Genomic DNA, 19643 nt, shown 5'->3' with positions numbered 1-19643 from the left:
CTGATGTGGGACTCGATGTCGGGTCTCCAGGATCAGGCCCTGGGCCGAAGTCGGTGCTAAACCACTGAGCCACCTTGGCTGCCCTAAGTATTTCATTTTTGAGACTGTTAATGTAAATGGTATTGTGGGTCTTTTTTTCCAATTTTTTATGTAAATTACAGTTAACCATTCAATATTAGTTTCAGGTGCAGAACCCAGTGATTCATCACTTACATACAATACCCCATGCTCATCAAAAGTGGTCTCCTTAATACCCATCCCCTATGTAATGCATCCCCTGCTCACCTGGGAAGAGTGATCATCAGTTCCTTCTATGTAGCTAAGAGTCTGTTTCCTGGTTTGCCTCTCTTTTACCCCCTGTTCATCTGTTCTGCTTCTTAAGTTCCATATATGAGTGCAATCGTAAGGCATTTATCTTACTTGACTGACTTACTTTGCTTAGCATAATACTCCATAGCTCCATCCACGTTGTTGCAAATGGAAAGATTTCATTCTTTTTATGGCTGAGTAATATCCCATTTATTTATATATACACATTTGCTTATCTATTCATCAGTCGATGGCATTTGGGCTCTTTCCATAATTTGGCTATTGTTGATAATGTTGCTATAAACACTGGGGTGAATGTATCCCTTCGAATTAGTATTTTTATATCCTTTGGGTTAATACACAGTAGTGCAATTCCTTGATCATAAGGTAGTTCTATTTTTAACTTTTTCAGGAAATTCTGTACTATTTTTCAGAGTGGCTACACCGGTTTTCATTTCCACCAACAGTGTGAGAGGTTTCCCCTTAAAATGCAACATCCATTCATAATAAAAACCCTCAGCAAAGTAGGGATAGAGGGAATCTATATCAACATTACAAAGGTCTTATGTGAAAAACCCACAGCTAATATCATTGTCTATGGGGAAAACAGAGCTTTTCCTCTATGGTCAAAAACAAGACAGTGTGGTCCACTCTCACCCATTGTTATTTAACATAGCAGTGGAAGTCCTACCCTCAACAGTCAGACAGCAAAAAGAAATAAAACACATCCAAATTGGCAAGGGAGAAGTCAAACTTTCACTATTTACAGATGACATCATACTCTATACGGAAAACCTAAAAGACTCTACCAAAAAGTTGCTAGAACTGGCACGCAAATTCGGTACAGTCACAGGTTAGAAAATCAACATACAGATATCTGTTGCATTTCTATACATCAATAGTGGAACAGCAGAAAGAGGAATTAAAGAATTGATTCATTTACAATTACACTCAAATCCATAAGATATTTGGGAGTAAACTCAACGAAAGAGGTGAAAGTCCTGTATTCTGAAAACTATAATATACTGATGAAAGAAACTAAAGAGGATGCAAAGAAATGGAAAAACATTCCATGCTCATGGATCAAAAGAACATATATTGTTAACATATCTATACTACTGAAAGCAATCTACATATTTAATACAATTCCTATCAAAATACCACCAGGATTTTTCACAGTGCTAGAACACACAATCCTACAATTTGTATGGAACTGTAAAAGACCTTGAATAGCCAAAGGAATCTTGAAAAAGAAAAACAAAGCTGCAGGCATCACAATCTGGACTTCAAGCTGTATTACAGAGCTGTAGTGATTAAGACAGTGTGGTACTGGCACAAAAACAGACGAAAATCAGTGGAACAGAGTAGAGAACCCAGAAATGGATTCTGACAACTATATGGTCAGCTGATCAACAAAGCAGGAAAGAATATCCACTGGAAAAAAGTCACTTTAACAAAAAATAGTGGTGGGAAAAGTGGACAGCAACATGCAGAAGAATGAAACTGGACCACTTTCTTAAGTTCAAATGGATTAAAGATCTAAATGTGAGATCTGAAACCATCAAAATGCAAGAGGAGAACACAGGCAGCAACCTTTTTGACACCAACTGTAGCAACTTCTTATTACATATGTCTCCTGAAGGGAAAGAAAAACAAAAAAAGACTATTGGGATTCATCAGTGTAAAAAGCTTTTGCACAGTGAAGGAAACAATCAACAAAACTAAAAGGCAACCTTGTAGAATAGGAGAAGATATTTGTTAATGACATATCTGATAAAGGGTTAGTATCCAAAATCTATAAAGAACTTATCAAACTCAACACCCAAAAAATGAATCATCCAGTTAAGAAATGAGGAGAAGACATGAATGGACATTTTTCCAAAGAAGACATAGAGATGGCTAACAGACTCAACATCAATGAAAACATGCTCAACATCAATCATCAGGGAATTACAAATCAAAACTACAAAAGATCTCATTTCACACCTGTCAGAATGGCTAAAATTAACAACATAGGAGACAAGTGTTGGCTAGGCATTGTGTTTTCAATTTCAAATTCCACTTGTTCATTGCTGGCACGTAGGAAATCAGTTGACCTTTGTATATTAACCTGTCATTCTGTAGCCTCGCTATACTCATTTAATAGTTCCAGAAATATTTTTGTTGAATTTTCAGACTTCTACATAGATAGGTGTGGAGTGAAGAGAAATTAAGAAAAATGGAGTGCTTTGGCATGTTTCAAAATGGTTTCTCTTCCCCTTCCCTGCTGTAAGCCCCAGGGAATTTTTTTAATGGTATTTATTGTGGGAATCTGATGGAGCTCCTAGAAGTGAATCTAACAGTATTGTGGGAGTTTCTTCTATGACTAGATCCACTTGGAGTTTTTATTTTATTTTATTTTATTTTTTATTTTTAAATGATTTTTTTTAAGATTTATTTATTTATTCATGATAGACATAGAGAGAGAGAGAGAGAGAGAGAGAGAGAGAGAGAGAAGCAGGCTCCATGCCGGGAGCCCGACGTGGGACCCGATCCCGGGACTCCAGGATCGCGCCCTGGGCCAAAGGCAGGTGCTAAACCACTGAGCCACCCAGGGATCCCCCCCCCCCCGCTGGAGTTTTTAATCCCCAGAGTTGTTTGCTCTGAGACTCCAGAAATTCAAGTTTTCAAGTACAAGTACAGTTCAAATTTTCATCTCAGGCCTGGTTCCTACAGGTGTTTCCGCTTGTGAGTGTCTGCTCCAGGTAAGCTATGACTCCCTCCTGTTATTCATTCACCTTTCTATATATCCAATCTTGGGATCAGTGATTTTTCCTGTGTCTTCCCCCTCTTAAAGATCTGAGAAGAGTTGATTTTTAAGTCTATTCAGCTTGTTTACTTGTTGTTAGGACAGAGAGTTGACTTCTCAGCTTCCTATGTGCAGAACTGGAAATCACAGTTCCAGTAAGGAAATGTTCTAAAATCGTGGAGATGGTTGTACATATCTCTGATTAGAGAAAGACCAATGAATTGTACATTTTAAATGGGTGAATAGTGTGGTATGTGAGATATAGCTCAACAAAGTTGTTAAACAATATTTGGATTCTAAACAATATGAATGTTTTGTATGCCTGTGTCCCTGAGGTGTTATACCAGTCTTTGTAGAGAATATGTGCAAACTTTGTGATTTATGATGAACACCTGTTCTCCTGGGTTTCTGGAGCCTCAGAAACTGGTCTTGTAGGCAATGGCTAAATACCTACGTGGTGGACCACCAATAAAAGCCATGGCGTTGTAGGCTCAGGTGACTTCACTGGTAGACAATACTTCAAACAGGTTTCCTCATCTTGTTGCTAGAGAAATTAACCATGTCCTCTACTGAGGGAGAACTTTTGGGAGCTTACACCTGGTTTCCTTCAGACTTTGCCGCATGTACTATTTTCCTTTAATCATTTTGCTTTAAAAAAATCACTTTGCTTTTGGTCCATTTGCTGTAATAAGCCATAATTATGTGTACAATAACTTCTGAGCTCTGTGGGTTCTAACAAATCACTGAATCTGGTGATAGTCTTGGAAACGTCTGACATAGCTGCTTAGGGAAAGTCTTATGTAGAGATCAGCAGCACTCTTCCTTATCTGGAACATCTAAGTGCAAAGATTGTAAAGATGTGAAAAGGGAGTGTGTAGAAAACTCATGCCTATCTTTAATCCTCACTTGAAAGTGACACAGAGATTGGAAATTATATGGTTCCTAACTGCTGGACAGGGCATGTTGGCAATGTAAGGTAAAATATGAACTCTGGTGAGTGATGCTGTCAAGAAGAGCAAATGTTTTTACGATTCGAAAAAATATTAAAGTAGGGGATCCCTGGGTGGCTCAGTGGATTAGCGCCTGCCTTCGGCCCAGGTTGCGGTCCTGGAGAACCAGGATCAGTCCCGCATCAGGCTCTCTGCATGGAGCCTGCTCCTCCCTCTGCCTGTGTCTCTGCCTCTCTCTGTGACTATCATAAAAAAAAAAAAGACCAGGACACTCCCCAGTGGGAAATCCGGCTCAGCGGACCAGCGTGACTGTGCAACTTTCTGCATATCCCATGGGCCACTGGCCCCTATAAAGCTGCTGCGCCTCTTAGCCTCGGGGCCCAAGCCCTGCTCCGCTGCGTCGGGTGCACTTGGACCAGGCTCGAGCGTGTAAATAAACCCTCGTGTGATTGCATTGCTGTCGGCTCCTTGGCCGTGTCTTGGATTCGCAATCTTGGGCACAACATAAAGGTGTAGATTAAAAAAAAAAAAACAAAAACAAAAAAAAAACTTACAAAGATACACAAAATAGGACAGTACAGGCAATATAACAATAGGAGGAGGGCGGGTGTTGGAGGGGAATGGGTGACGGGCACTGAGGTGGACACTTGACGGGATGAGCACTGGGTGTTTTTCTGTATGTTGGTAAATTGAACACCAATAAAAATTAATTAAAAAAAAAGGAGGTAATTAAATAAATGTATATATTTAAATATATGTAATATTATAGATGTATATATGCATCTACATATATACAATATGTATAGTAAGTATATAAAATAAATATATGTATATATATATACAAATAAAATGTATGTATGCATTCAAATGTATAAATATATATCTAAATACATGCATATATTTATATATGATTTTATATATTTATATATAATTACTTATATATAAGTGAGTAACTCAAAGCAAAAAGATAACTTGAGAAAGAAATATACATCAATTGTAGCAAACCAGCCTGTTCTTGTCACAGCTAAAGGAAGCAGGAAAAAATCGTAATTTAAGCTTAGGCAACTTTAATAAAATGCTGAATGGGGATGTAGAAAATAGCTGAAAATTGTTCAAATGTCTTAAATGCTATTTTAAAGAAATGAAGATACAATTATATAGTTTTTTAATTTCAAAGAGAATAATTGGGAAAACAAAAGTTAAAGAAATTTCTGATAAAACAAACTGCAAATCGGCAAAGCTCTCTAGAAAGCCATTTGCTGTGAAATGTTACAACTTTGAAATGAGCATAATGATCATTAAAGATTAACAATTTAAAGAAACCCATTTTTCCCCTAATCCAGAGGGGAAAATCCTAAAATTCCCCTAATCCTAATAATAAAAAGCAAAAGCTTAATGGAAATGATATAGAAATAAATGTCAACACAAGTTTAGGAACTTTAAGAAGAAAACATTGTAAAATAAACTCAAGATTCAGAAAAGCAGCTCATATTATTTTTTAACAGTTATTATCTTAATGAAGTGGCTTTCCCATTCAGGGTATGGTGTATGTGTGGAGTGGGAAGAGAGAAGGTATTTGAACATGTGTGCATACAAGAGTGTGTAGTACAAGTTCTGATATATTCTTTTAAGATGAGCATAATTACAGTTAAGGTGAATTTTTTTTTAAGATTTTATTTATTTATTCATGAGAGACATAGAGAGAGAGGCAGAGACACAGGCAGAGGGAGAAGCAGGCTCCATGCACCGGGAGCCCAACGTGGGACATGGGACCTGATTCCAGGTCTCCAGGATCACGTCCTGGGCCTAAGGCAGGCTTAAGATGGAATTGAAACTTCTCCTTTTTTCATAGAAGTCTATGTGACAAAATTATGAAAACAGATCTGGATTTTCATTAATGGAAAATATTTGTAATTAAAGATTCTTTGGTGAATGCATTTTAACTAAGACACTATATAAAGTTATAGCTAAGGAAAGATTTAGAAAACTCAGAATCTGAGTGGTAGTGTTTGGTATTCTGTTTTTATTTGTCTATTTTTAGTATATCAAGTAGTACTCTAATTTGCAAAATTACCTGTGAATACCACACAAATTTCAAAAGCTGTTGTAGTGTTGCCATCTGATATAATTGTTATAATGACTGCTATAGAATTCCCTTTCTGAAATGGTCTGAAGTAATATTCTTTCTGCTAATGTATACTTTGTTACATGGTCCTGGATAAAATTTAATGTTATAATATGCAATTTAATAGAAATCTTTTGTTGCAGCCATAACTTCCCTATTTCTGGCAAGTAAGTAAACTGCCCAATAAAACAGCCCTATGAAATTCTTCCCTTTTCTACTAAACAGTTCTCCACCTTCAATCTCCATATTGAAGACATTGTTGACTATACTTCTCCAACATGAAGACTAATTCAGGAGATAGAGGCAAGTAAAGAAGATAATGAAAATACTGGGGGAAAAATATGCTTTCTTTCCTTTGAAACCACCATCCAGATACTCAACACTACCAATTTTCTTAAATAAAACTAACTGTGCATATAGGGAAGAAAAGTCCATCCTGATAGTGTTAAGATACTCTTGACTCTCCTTTCTTTCCCACCATCCCCTGTGATATTAGAAGACCTAAAAGAAAGAAAAGCGATATCCTTAGGAGAGGAAATGAAAGGAACTGATATGACCAGTACTCCACAACCCACCATATTTATTCTCCTCAATGAAAAGCCTTATTCCTCTCCTACTTGATTTCTTTCCTATTCCATTGACTTATTAGGCCAGAATCACCAAATGAGTCTTAACTCCTATTCCCTAAGCCACTGCTTCCCCTTCCCACCTTATGTCTTTTTTTTTTTTTTTTTTACAAGATAACCAGCCCTTGGGCATAGGTGTTATGCATAATCACCAGAAGCTCAGGGCAACCCCTCCAGAATATTAGAGCTACAGTAAAGAAAAATGGATTTTGTGCTATATACAAAGCACTTTAGAATATATTACTTTTAAATAAGGTTGTGGGGGATCCCTGGGTGGCGCAGCGGTTTGGCGCCTGCCTTTGGCCCAGGGCGCGATCCTGGAGAACCAGGATCGAATCCCACATCGGGCTCCTGGAGCATGGAGCCTGCTTCTCCCTCTGCCTGTGCCTCTGCCTCTCTCTCTCTGTGTGTGACTATCATAAATAAATAAAAATTTAAAAAAAATAAATAAATAAATAAATAAGGTTGTGGTATATGACAGTTTCTCTAGTGCTTTCAATTACCTTATTGTGCTCCAGACACATTTTTTTTTTACTTAAAAGAGTTAAAATGGGCCAACCTGTGAGATTAACTGTTGTATATGGCACTTTTTGTAGGAAAAATGTCCATATCCCTGGAAGAAATATTTTCAAATTTCCTTGTTTTTGGTATGCTTCCACTGCATTTCAAATGTTTCCTTGTTGTTAACAGGATCTCAATTGCTATGACATTCCCGCATTTTCCACCCCTTTCTTCCTGCACTCTAGTGTAATTTAGGGAGACTAAATTGGACATTCTCAACTATGTCAAATCTTTACATATACTATATAAATAAAATAGAGATGCCGTTAGGGCCCTGCTTCCCCATATACTAACTAATAGCTAATCATAGCCTCCTACACACACGCATGGGCACACACACACTCCTAATCAAACTACCTCCTTCAACTTATATCAGGGTTCATTACTATTTTTGCTTCCAAATGCTTTACTGATTATCTTATTTCTGTATAAAAACTTAGAATGAAAAGAATACATTAATTAATAATAAACAGAATAAATAAAAATAAAATAAAGTGAGTAGGATAAATAAGCAGTTTAGAATCAAACTGAAAAATAAAAGTGATAATTATTGAGCTCCTCAAAGATCCCCAAAATAGGTTCAGAGTTGGGGAATACTAAGATACAAAACATAAGACAACAACTGAGGGAAAATATATAGGGAATGTAGTTGATGGAGCTAGGACATGTGGCTTTGAGTCTTGTGGTCCAAGGCACCCCGACCTTAGTGTGTATAGGGGCTTATAATGGGGCCAGAGGACATTTACAATGGTGTAATTGGCTTTTAACTTCTGAGGGCGGAGTAGGAGGTGTTAGTGCACAAGCAATCATAGAAGACAATTTCTACAAGGGAAGATTAGCAAGCAAGGTCATGGACTGGATGGGCCTCAACAAAAATAGGGGTGGTCTTGGCCAATTTCAGGGACTTTAGGAAGCAGGCTGCTGCAGCTTAATCTTAAACTATACTTAGAGTATATATATACTGGCAGCCAGGGCTTTAGCAGATGATTTGGCAGATGCTGGCAAATCACAGAGGCCTGAGTAAGCAGGCACAGCTGAGGCAAATATACAATTACAGGGAAAAGTCTTCACAGGCCATTCAGGCCCTGGCCAACAGAACAGTATTTGCTACTTCAAAACTATGCAGCAGCTGTGTTCCACATGTGCTGACAACACTAGGAAGGTTCTAGCTTTAAACTATGAGTACCAAGCTTTAAACTTAGGTGCCAGGCCTAAGACAGTAGTTCTGGATTAGTTAAATAGCAGCCCCTTATGTCAATTGTGTTTTCCAGAATAAAAAACCAAAATAAGATAGTGGAAAAATACTAAAAAAGTCAAACAAGAAACGAAATACCAGACTCTCAGCCTGCTGTTGCAGAAAACACAACAATGAGATGCTATCAAAGTTTGTAACGGTAAAGCAAAGGAAAAGACTCTGCTCACACACTGATTTTTATTTAGCCCCTTGGGGCTCAGCTTCAGAAATATCAACAGTACATTTGGCTGTAGAGAGTATCCTTTCAGTTGAAACCCAAGTGGGAGGGTAAACATTTTCTAGGAGGCAGGTTTCTTAGGCCTTAGGATAGTGCCTTGTAAGAAATAGTGGAAATGACCTAGAAATGAAAATGCCTGTCTATTATGAGAATGTGGCTTCTATGTCACCAGATGGAACCTGTACTCAAGTCAGTATTGGAGTGCTAGAAACAGGGCTTGAAGGGGAGATGGCAATTAATATGGTAATGACAGCTCTATGATTAATCACCTTATAGCAATGAGTTTGAATTCAGAGGATTTTGCTTTCAGAGTTCTGGTCGTAGCTACCAAATGAAGGAATAAAACTCAGGCATTAAAATTTACTTCTCTAATATTGAAAACAATATGAAGTTGAGGAGGGTAAAATTTTACATTAATTTATTTGAAATATAGTATTTCAAGACAGACAATTTCATTTTGGACTTCAATTTCTCTTAGTTTTAACATTTTAGGGCTTTAATTTGCAAGGGGATTTGATGCTTGTGATTTTAATTTTCCTTTATAAATTCATAATAGGAGGGAGATTATATTCAAATTTGGGTCATCTTCTCGTTACTGGGTTTTATTACAGTATCTATGTACTTTTGTTCTTGGACTATGTTGTTTTCAATTTTATTGTAGGGCTTAGATAGGCTATATTGGACTAAGTGAATGTACAATATTTGCAATGGGAAATAGAATAAAGAATGGCTATTTTGTCATAGGATACTGAAGACTTACAATTGATCAAATTAATGTCTTTTTATCTATTTACATCCTTCAGTGATCCCAGACCTATAACAAAAGTATAGTGGTACTGACTGGAAACCTGGCATCATGAAGGGAGGAGCAGAACTGTCCTAAAGTACTGTTCATATTCAAAGGGAGATGGCCAAAACTGTGGCATATTCAGGTACTGATATTACTGAGAACACATTTTCTCTTTCCAAAATTCCCCTCCTATGAGGGGGCCTCAATAACTAAAACTCTTGGCTTCTCCCTATCTCAAGGGAGATGCCATGACTGTTTGATGAGTAATTTTTGAAATAATAATTTTGGCACAATTGGCTTGTCTGTTTTTACTTTTGGAATTGAAATGCTCACAAAGAAAAGACATTCCATTTTGTTAAGAACTTTGTCATAAGTCTAATTTAGGCTGACTACTATTTTCGCCCCATCCCAAGTCCTGCTCTGAAAGGAGGAGCCTCTAATACTTCAGTGCATTTGATAACATGGATAAATCTATGAAAATCTGGGGTTCAATTATCAGGCTCTCTTGGTCAGCAGGCTAACAAAAAAGCTTCCATTTATCATTTACTGTCTATATAGCTAATATTCTGGTCTCTAACTCCTTATTCTTTGTCTTATTTATCAAACTTTACAGAACTGAGATAAGATAAAAGTATTATTTATTAATTCCTTTAAAAAACACAAATAAACTTTTATAATATAAGCCATTATTAAGTTTAGGTCGATGAGAATAAGCTATAGTTCTGCAATTTGCCCTCTATGTAAAGCCAGCAGGAAAGGCCACTTTAGCTGCAGGCTGTTTCTTCCAAAACACACAGCAGCTGTGAGCAAAATTCACTTTCATTTAAATCAGTGTATCTCAGAATCTAGGAAATGATGTGATCAGAATTATGCAGACATGGAAAGATATTAGTCAATATTTAAATAGATACAAATAATCCTGATTTTAGATACTAAGTTATACTGATTCTGATACTGTTTTTATTTATGTTATGCAAAGAAAGGTGACTACTTTCATGGAGGAAAAAGTGGTTAGAACTATCAAATTAGAATTTTTTAAAAATATGTTATCTGTAATTTGTTTATGTAATTATTTAACACATAAATATTTTTTACATGTTATTAAATGATGTTTTGAAAGAGCCAAAGGAGGAGTGTAAAACTTTTTTTTCTTTGTAAATGATGCAAAGTAGAATATATGTTACAGTAAAATCTCTGTAGGGTTTTGGAATGCAGACCAGTAATGAAAGTATGGAACCTCGTTTATGAGTTAGAGGATAATATGTACCATAGGAGTAATAGGAGCACAATTGGGAAAATGAAAAAAATAGAAGCCTTGAGTGCCTAAGGAAAGGCATTGACATTTTCAAGTGATGTTTGATAATGCCATTTCTGTAAATATGTTTTAAGTACGGAAACCTTTTGCATGAAAAACCTGTGGAAATGTTTCCCTGGGAAGTCTGTAGAGAAAAATAAGAAATCTTTAACAAATAATAATTCTAGTTTTCACCTTATGGAATGGATATCCAGATAATCTAACGTATGCTGAGATAAAATATCACTTTGGTGTTCCGAAAACTTCTACACTTTCCCATTTCTTTCTTATCTACCAGGGCTCAAGTTTTTATAAAGGGGTGCGGATCTGACCATGGTGCTGAAATGTGTTAGTAGGACTTCTACATTGTGGATTCAGTGTTTATGGAAGAAAGCACATTTTGTAGTAATAATCTTATATCTCTCTTTGTGTTTGATAAAAGATAAGAGAAGTAATGGAGATACCCAAGATTTAAAATCAAATTGGTCTGGCGTTTACTACCCTTATAACTTGATCAAGTTATTTAAACTTTCTGAGTTCAGATTTTTCATTTATCTGATGGTTGTCATACTAGATATATTTTATAGGATTGTTAAGGATTGCACATAGTACTATAAAAGCATCTTATATAAAAAGGATGCCAATACACACATTAGATCTTTTTCTCTTTCCCCATAATCCTTTATTGAAGAAGTAATGTCTAATTCCTTACCAACTTGTACAGTTCTAGATAACTTCATTTATATGATGGCACTTGCTAGGATAGTCAGTTATATAAACTTGATTTATCATGAATGGGACATTTTTGTACTGAACAATATTAAAACTGTGTAAATGTATTGGTGTAATCCACAAGTGATTTCAACTTCCAGAGGGATTTCACATGATAGACACATTTTTGGAGATAGCTAGTTTATCATTTTTGCTGAAACTATTGAGTGAGTAAATAATACCTGATAACACTGTAGCAAAGATGCTGTGGAATTCTGCCACTTTTAACATTTGACTGTGCATCAAGATACATTTTGTACTACTATTCTCTTTTTATTTAAAAATCTCTGGAAACTTAGATGAGTAATTAAACTATGTTTCATTTGTAATAAACTGTGTCTTTTTATTCTATGAAGATGGTTGGTTAAAATGATATATATGCATTTATTTAGTTCAAATACGGAACAAAGTGAAGAAACCAAAGAAAGAATTCAACTATGGCTTTAGAATTTCTTAGATTCCCCAACCCCTTTACCTACATTCTGAATAGTGGTACTTAATGCCATCCACCTAAGAACTTAGGATCACCAAAATTCCCCCTTTTTTTCTTGAAAAAATGTTTTACTCTGACCAAGAAGTGAACTGGAATCCAAACATAATATTTATGTATTATTAGGTTCTTATGCTTTTGTCTTGAACTTGGGATCTTTTTCTAAGCATTGTATTCTCAAGTTTCTGTTTTCATGTTGCTCAGAACTTCTCTTTGGATCTCCAAGTATGCATTTCCTTTTCTCTGATCCTAGATTTCAGAATGATGGTCACCCTACAATCATACTTATATGACTACACAGACACAACATATATCTGCCTTCCTTCTTGAACTGAATATTATTTTTCGGTAAGCAGTCCCATACAATGTAGAGAACTTGCAAGCTAGCTCTGTTTCAACTAACTCTAAATTCCTGTACAAATCCTAAAAAAACCTGATAAACTCTTTTCTGTAAAACCAAATAGTGCAGTTTATGATTGGAATTCACATGACGTGTGTGTGTATGTGGAGAGGGGGTTAAAGACATAGATAATGGAACTAAGAACACACCCAGTGTGATATTGAGTTGGGTCAAATTGCTTTGATCTTAGACATCTAAACTAGAATTTAACATGACCTTGACAAATTAGAGAAGTCCTCCAACAAAAACGGTATGATATGAAATTCAATAGTGATGAGTACAGGGTGGTCCACGGGAGAAAACAACTAAGGATGCATGCAATAAGCACTGAAGTGACTCTAAGCAATTTTTGAAAAAAAAAATATGTAGAAACTATAGGGAAGAAAAGCTGGAAATTAAACAGCATTAAACTGTTGTTAATTTTCAAGGGCTGATATGACACTTAGATACATAGTATTATGAGCTATCATAGAAAAGCAGAGAAGTAATCTTTTGGCTCTGTAAAATCTGAGGATAATCCTCTTCTAAATTGTGCTAGTAGTGAAAACTTTATTACTGCAATATGTTTATTTGTTGCCTAAATATTTGTTGAGATCCTACTGTGTAGAGTGTGAAGTGCTACAGATTATCCTTTGATAATTCATTCTAATTACCATAGGTAGCAAAATAACATTCTTGTCAAGGTAAATGTATTTTTGTATCACATTATATAATTTTACTATATTCTGTAGTGGACATCTGTTAGATTTTGTCTGTCAGCATCTCCTCACTTTAGGAGTGATTTCTTCCCCATTTGATGAGTTAGTTTACTTAGTTACACAGCCATACTTTCACTGCTCCTGGCACATCAGGCAGAGTGACTGACTGAAAAATGGGTAGGTGATCAAAGACAAGCTGTTTCTAAGTCATTTCAGGACTCATTATGGTTATGAGAAAACAGATCTTTTTGTTTGTTTGTTTTCTGCAATCTCTCAGTGCAGTTATGGGTTAATACTAGAAAGCTGTTGACCCTCTTGGCTTCTCTGGGTGGAGATCCAGTTTAAGCTTCAACTAATCTGAAGGAATTAAGAGTTCAGAGTTGGGTGAAATGAGACACAATCCTAATGATATTACTTAAGGCATTGAAAGGAAGTGAACTAAAGTAACCTCCAACCTTGGACTTTTAAGTTAAAGTAACTACTAGTATTTTTGTTGTTTTGTCTTACTCTTAAGCTAATTTTCTTGGATTTATGTCACTTGGAGCCAAAAACTTTAGACTAATACCTATTAATTCTTGGTTCCCTTAAAAGAGCTAAAGTATAGGATAATACTCTGGGTATCAAGGTTCTTCCTCATTCATTACCAAAAGAAAGGATGGTTTTACTACCAATGTTATGAGAAAGAGGCATATCTATGGCAATATAAATAAGATACATTAGGTAGAATTTTGGCATATCTGAGTGGTAAATCTTATTTTCTAAGCAATTTAACATCTGGAATTTAGACCTAACGTTGTAGAAATAATCATGTCAATGAAGATGAATGCCGAATGATAGCTATCAAATGAAAAATATGTTGGTTAATTTCACAAGTCAACCTGTCTGGGATACAAGGAACCCAGATATTCAGTTAGACATTATTTCTGGGTGGGTCTTGAGGGGTGATTATTGATGAGACTAACATTTTAATCTCTAGGCTGAGTAAAGCATACTGCCCTCTGTGTTAGTTAATTTTATATGTCAGGTTGATTGGTCAGATTATCTTGGATATGTTTATGAGGATGCTTCTGGATGAGATTATCATTTGAATCAGGAGAATGATAAAATAGATTTCCCTCCCCAGTATGGACAAGTACCATCCAATCCCTTGAGGGCCTGAATAGAATAAATAGCAGAGAAAGGGAGAATGCTTCCCCATTCTGCCTGTATGCATGAACTAAGACATCAGTCTTCTCCTGCCCTTGAACTGGGACTTACACCATCAGCACCTCAGTTTCCAGGCCTTCAGGCTTGGACTGGAATCATATCACTTGTTTTCCTGGGTCTCCAGCTTGCAGACAGCATATTGTGGGACTTCTGAGCCTCCATAATTCAAAGCTAATTCCTAGTAATCTCTGTCTGACTCTGTTTTTCTCTCTCTTCTCTCTCTTTCTCTGTCCTTCTATCCCTGTGTGTGTGTGTGTGTGTGTGTGTGTGTGTGTTTGGTTCTATTTCTCTGAGAACCCTAATACACTCTCCTCAATGTGAATAGAGTGGGTCTCATGCATCCAGTGAAGGTCTGAATAGACTCAAAGGTGAAATAAAGAATTCTCTCTGCCTGACCATTAGCTTTTCTGGTTCATAGGAATTTGGACGTGGACTGGAACTCTGCTCTCAGCTCTCCTGGGTTTCCAGCTTACTGCCTGCAGATCTAGGGACTTCTTAGTTACCATTACTGCATCTTTCTTTCACAAAAGAAAGAAAGAGAGAAAGAGAGAAAGAAAGCAATTGATCATAAGGAACTAAGTCATGCAATTGCTTTCTTTCTCTTTTTCTTCTTCCCTCCCTCCCTCCTTTCTTTCTTTCTTTCTTTTTTTCTTTCTTTCTTTCTTTCTTTCTTTCTTTCTTTCTTTCTTTTCTTTCTTCTTTCTCTTTCCTTCTCTTTCTTCTTTTTCTTTCTCTTTCTCTCTTTCCCTCTTTCTCTCTTTCTCTCTTTCTTTCTTTTTTTCTTCTCCTGAAGAGATTTCAGAAGACCTCTATTTCTCTAGAGATCCTAGACTAATACAGATCTAGTGCCAAGATCAGTGCTGTCTAGTAGAACCTGATGAGATCATGGAAATGTTCCCTGTCTGCATTGTCTAAGAGAGTAGTCACCAGTTATAAGTTGTTATTGAGGTCTTAAGAGATGATTAGTATGACTAAAATGCTGTTTTAAATTTTATTTTATTTCAGGATGCCTGGGTGGCTCAGGGGTTGGTTGCCTGCCTTCAGCTCAGGTGGTGATCCTGGGATTTAGGATTGAGTCTCGCATGGGGCTCCCTGCGAGGAGCCTGCCTCTCTCTCTGGCTATGTCTCTGCCTCTCTCTATCAGTCTGTGTCTCTCATGAATAAATAAATAAATCTTAAAAAATAATACATTTTATTTTATTTTAATTAATTTAAATTTAAATAGTCACTATGATTAGCATTTACCTTTTAGACACCACAGCTCTAAGAGGAAAACCCATATTTTTATTTTTAATTTTTAGTTTTTTGAAACAATGTATTTTTTAAAAGATTTATTTATTTATTCATGAGAGACACAGAGAGACAGAGAGGCAGAGACATAGGCAGAGGGAGAGGGGGAAGCAGGCTCTCTGCATGGAACTCAGTGTGGCACTTGACCCTGGATCCTGGGATCATGCCCTGAGCCTAAGGCAGATGCTCAATCTGCTGAGCGTGTCCCTGAAACCATATTTTTAAAGCCATGCTATTCCTTTATGTATAACTTTCCAGTCTCATTTCCTCTTCTTCTTCTGTCCTTTTAGTAATTGTTTGTTTTTCTACTTCAAGATGCTTTATCATTATTATTTTCTTTGTTTTATTAAGTAACAAATTAAAAGTTCCCTAGAGATGTAGATCAACGTAGTTGCTTAAACAGTAGAATTATAAAGTAGCTTAGTTTATACCCTGGATTCCTCAGGAATCAAGTAACACTATAGAGTTCTCCAGAATTCTTTATTTCTACCATTGAGTCACTAACACAGCTCCTTTTATTTGGTCAGTCTGGATCAAGAATGGAGTCAGTTGGTTTCCATATTATTAAACTGGCCTGGCTCATTTCATAGAAGAATCATGTAATATTTCTAATAGAAACTACATTAAATACTAGTACAAATAAAAAAGCTTTCTCAAAACGAGGGTATAAAGAGATGACTGAAAAACGATCAGGTACATTTAAAGAAGTGATTATAGTTATTCCTATCTATATATTTCAAACTGATTGTTGTTGAAAGAATCAGGAATAGTGAGCAGTGGTTATATATGGGTAATGAAAGTACTTTCACTGGGTATGTATTTTATTTATTCCTACATAGTTTGTATTTTACCAACTCATATGTACTTTTTTTTCTTTCTTTTTAAGTTTGTATTTTTTTTACCTGAAGTATAGTTGATATACAATGCTATCCTAGTTTCAGGTGTACAACCCTTGATTCAACAGTTTTATACATTACACAATGCTTATCACAAAAGTGTAGTCATCTGCTATCTACAAAGTTATTACAATATTATTGAATATATTCTCTATGCTGTATTTTTAATTCCTGTGATTTATTTATTTTATAACTGGATGTTTGTACCTCTTAATCCCCTTCACCTCCATCCCCTCCAGCAGCCACCAGTTTGTTCTCTGTATTTATGAGCAAACAAACAAACAAACAAATCAGATTCATATGTATTTCTTTTTAAAATAAAAATCTAAGTGGGGTTTTTTTTATAAGTGCTAAAATTTATTTTGAGTGGTTCTACTTAATGAATGCTTAGATTTATTTATTAAGAAAAAAAATGATGCCTCAAAAAAAGACAGAAAGAGGGAGGGCAAGTGAATCAATTTTTATATAATTTAAACCAGAAGATAGTCACCATTGAATAGATACACTCATTCCTTCAGCAAATATATATTGAGTGATTATTTTGTTTTAGCCCTTTTCTAATTGCCGAAAATCCAGTCAACAAGACAAAGTCCCTTCATTCTTACAGCTAACATTCTAGTTGAGGAGAAAACCAATATACAAGTAAACAAAGAAACTGAATAATATAAGTTCAGGTTTATAAAGGGCATGAGGAAAAAATAAAACAAGGTAGATGTGTAAAGAGAGACTAGATGAGTTGGGGATGGAGGGGGTAAAGGATTATTAGTAAATGACTCTCAGAGAATGTCACATTTGACAGACCTGTTTATAAAGAAAGGAAATGACTTATATAATGATCTTCAATAAAAGTGTCCATGTAGAAAAAACTCTACATACAAAAGGCATGTGGCAGGTATGAGATTGACTTGAATGAATGTAGAATCATTTTCTTCAGAGGATTTTTGTTTGTTTTTTTTTAAGTAGTGCCATCTTCAGTATCACTGTCCAAGATTTAAGAATTATCTCCAGGATATATGCCCTGGGTCATTTGTAAAACTATTTATACATTAGCAGCTATTAAACTCCAGGATCAAATGATCTTCTATAAAGTAGAGTAAACATTTTCTTGTTTTAAGGGAAATAGAAGGAAAGGAATTATCCCTCTTGATGTGTTTAAGAAAGTGTGTGATGGTCACATATCATTTAGATTCAGTCATTGTAGAGATAAAAGTTATACTCTACAACATCACCAGGTCATTTTTACTCTCTATATTGTGATTTCATACTTTAAAATGATACAATGTATAAGTGTTGGTCATATTACCATTTAGTTTATGTTAAAATACAAGGATAGCTCATCTTGAGATTGTAAATCCTTGAATATCTGTGAATTTCTTTTCAACAAAATTTTATATACTAGCATTAATATAAATTGAAATGAATGAATGACATAATAGGTCATAATTCTGACAAAAGACAGTTAAATGTTTTGTAAACAGCAAAATGTAAAAATTCATTTAAAGGCAGTTAAAATTGCTTATACACTATTATGTGTATCTTAAATGTAGGTACTATTATATACCGTGCAGTGTACGATATGTATGATATACTATATAGAAAGATTCTTAACATCTCTGCAACAAAGGCACCTGACCTCATATTTAAAATGCTGGTGAGCATGGAGAATGACAATCAATGCTTCCAGTACTCAATAAGCTAATTTTCTTCCACAATGGTCTACATTTTCACCAAGCCATGAGATTTCTTTTTCTAGGTCAATTTACTGCTAGAGTCAGTTTGCTATGAGAGTCAATTTAGCATGGATTTTTAGATTTTTAGTCCTGGAGATCAATAATGACTATATATTTAAAGTGTTTAGGTATTCCACTAAAATTTAATATTTTAAAAGAAAAATATAAATATCCTAACTAGCCATGTGAAATCCCAGGAAATGTGTCCATAGTGGTAAAAAGTGACACAGTAATTTTCCCATTCTGATTTCAAAAAATTTTGCCACAATTTAAAGAAGGCAGATTTTCTTGTATTTATCTTTTCAGCTTTATTGAGGTGTGGTTGACAAATAAAATTGTAAGATATTTACAGTGCACACTGTGATAATTTGATACACATATACATTGTGAAAGGATTTCCCTCATCTAGTTAATTGTCAAATCCATCACGTTAAAACTGTCAGGAAATTACTTTGCTCCTAGTAGAATAGAAAAGGCATAAACATCGCATCATTATAAATCCCAATTCTTTCAATCTGGTATAGGAACAGTCATAAAGTACAAACTAAGTGCAGTTTTCCCTGTGAAATAGATCTTAAAAGAACTCTAATATCTATGGTAGTAATGTGGAAGTAAAGACATCATCCTATTCTGTGACCGTATAAACATAGAGGACATCATGTCCAAGGCAAGGAAAATGTACTGTCTTTACATAACTCTTTAAATGCATATTAAAAAGATGGCTTACATTTAAAGCATTCATTTCTCTAGATGTTAAAATTCATTTCAGGAGGGGAGGTGGGGGGGGCTGGGTCAAATGGGTGATGGGGATTAAAGAGTGCACTTGTGATGAGCACTGGGTGTTATATGTAAATAATAAATCACTAAATTTTGCACGTGAAACTAATCTTACACTGTGTGTTTACTAACTGCAATTTTAAAAAACTTGAAAAAAATAAAATTCATTTTAAAAGATGAAATTAAATATTGAAAAATATTTTGCCACAAAGTGAAGGGTAATACGATGCTTAATGCAAAAGAAAATAAAGAAAATCTCCCAAATAAGTTTAATATTTTAGACTATTGCATATAGGGATGCATGGATAGATGCCATCTCTTGGCAATTTATGAAATTAATTCATCGTCTAATGATTCATAAGAGGTCAGTTAATTTGCACATTTACTGAGACACTGATAATATATATAGATAATAATAGCCTTAAAACTATGAAATGAAGGTATTTAAAGATATTTAATTGCATCCTAAG

Source organism: Vulpes vulpes, unplaced genomic scaffold (genome assembly GCF_048418805.1).
Source record: "Vulpes vulpes isolate BD-2025 unplaced genomic scaffold, VulVul3 Bu000000627, whole genome shotgun sequence".
Lineage (NCBI taxonomy): Eukaryota > Metazoa > Chordata > Mammalia > Carnivora > Canidae > Vulpes > Vulpes vulpes.
This window is presented reverse-complemented; position numbering follows the sequence as displayed.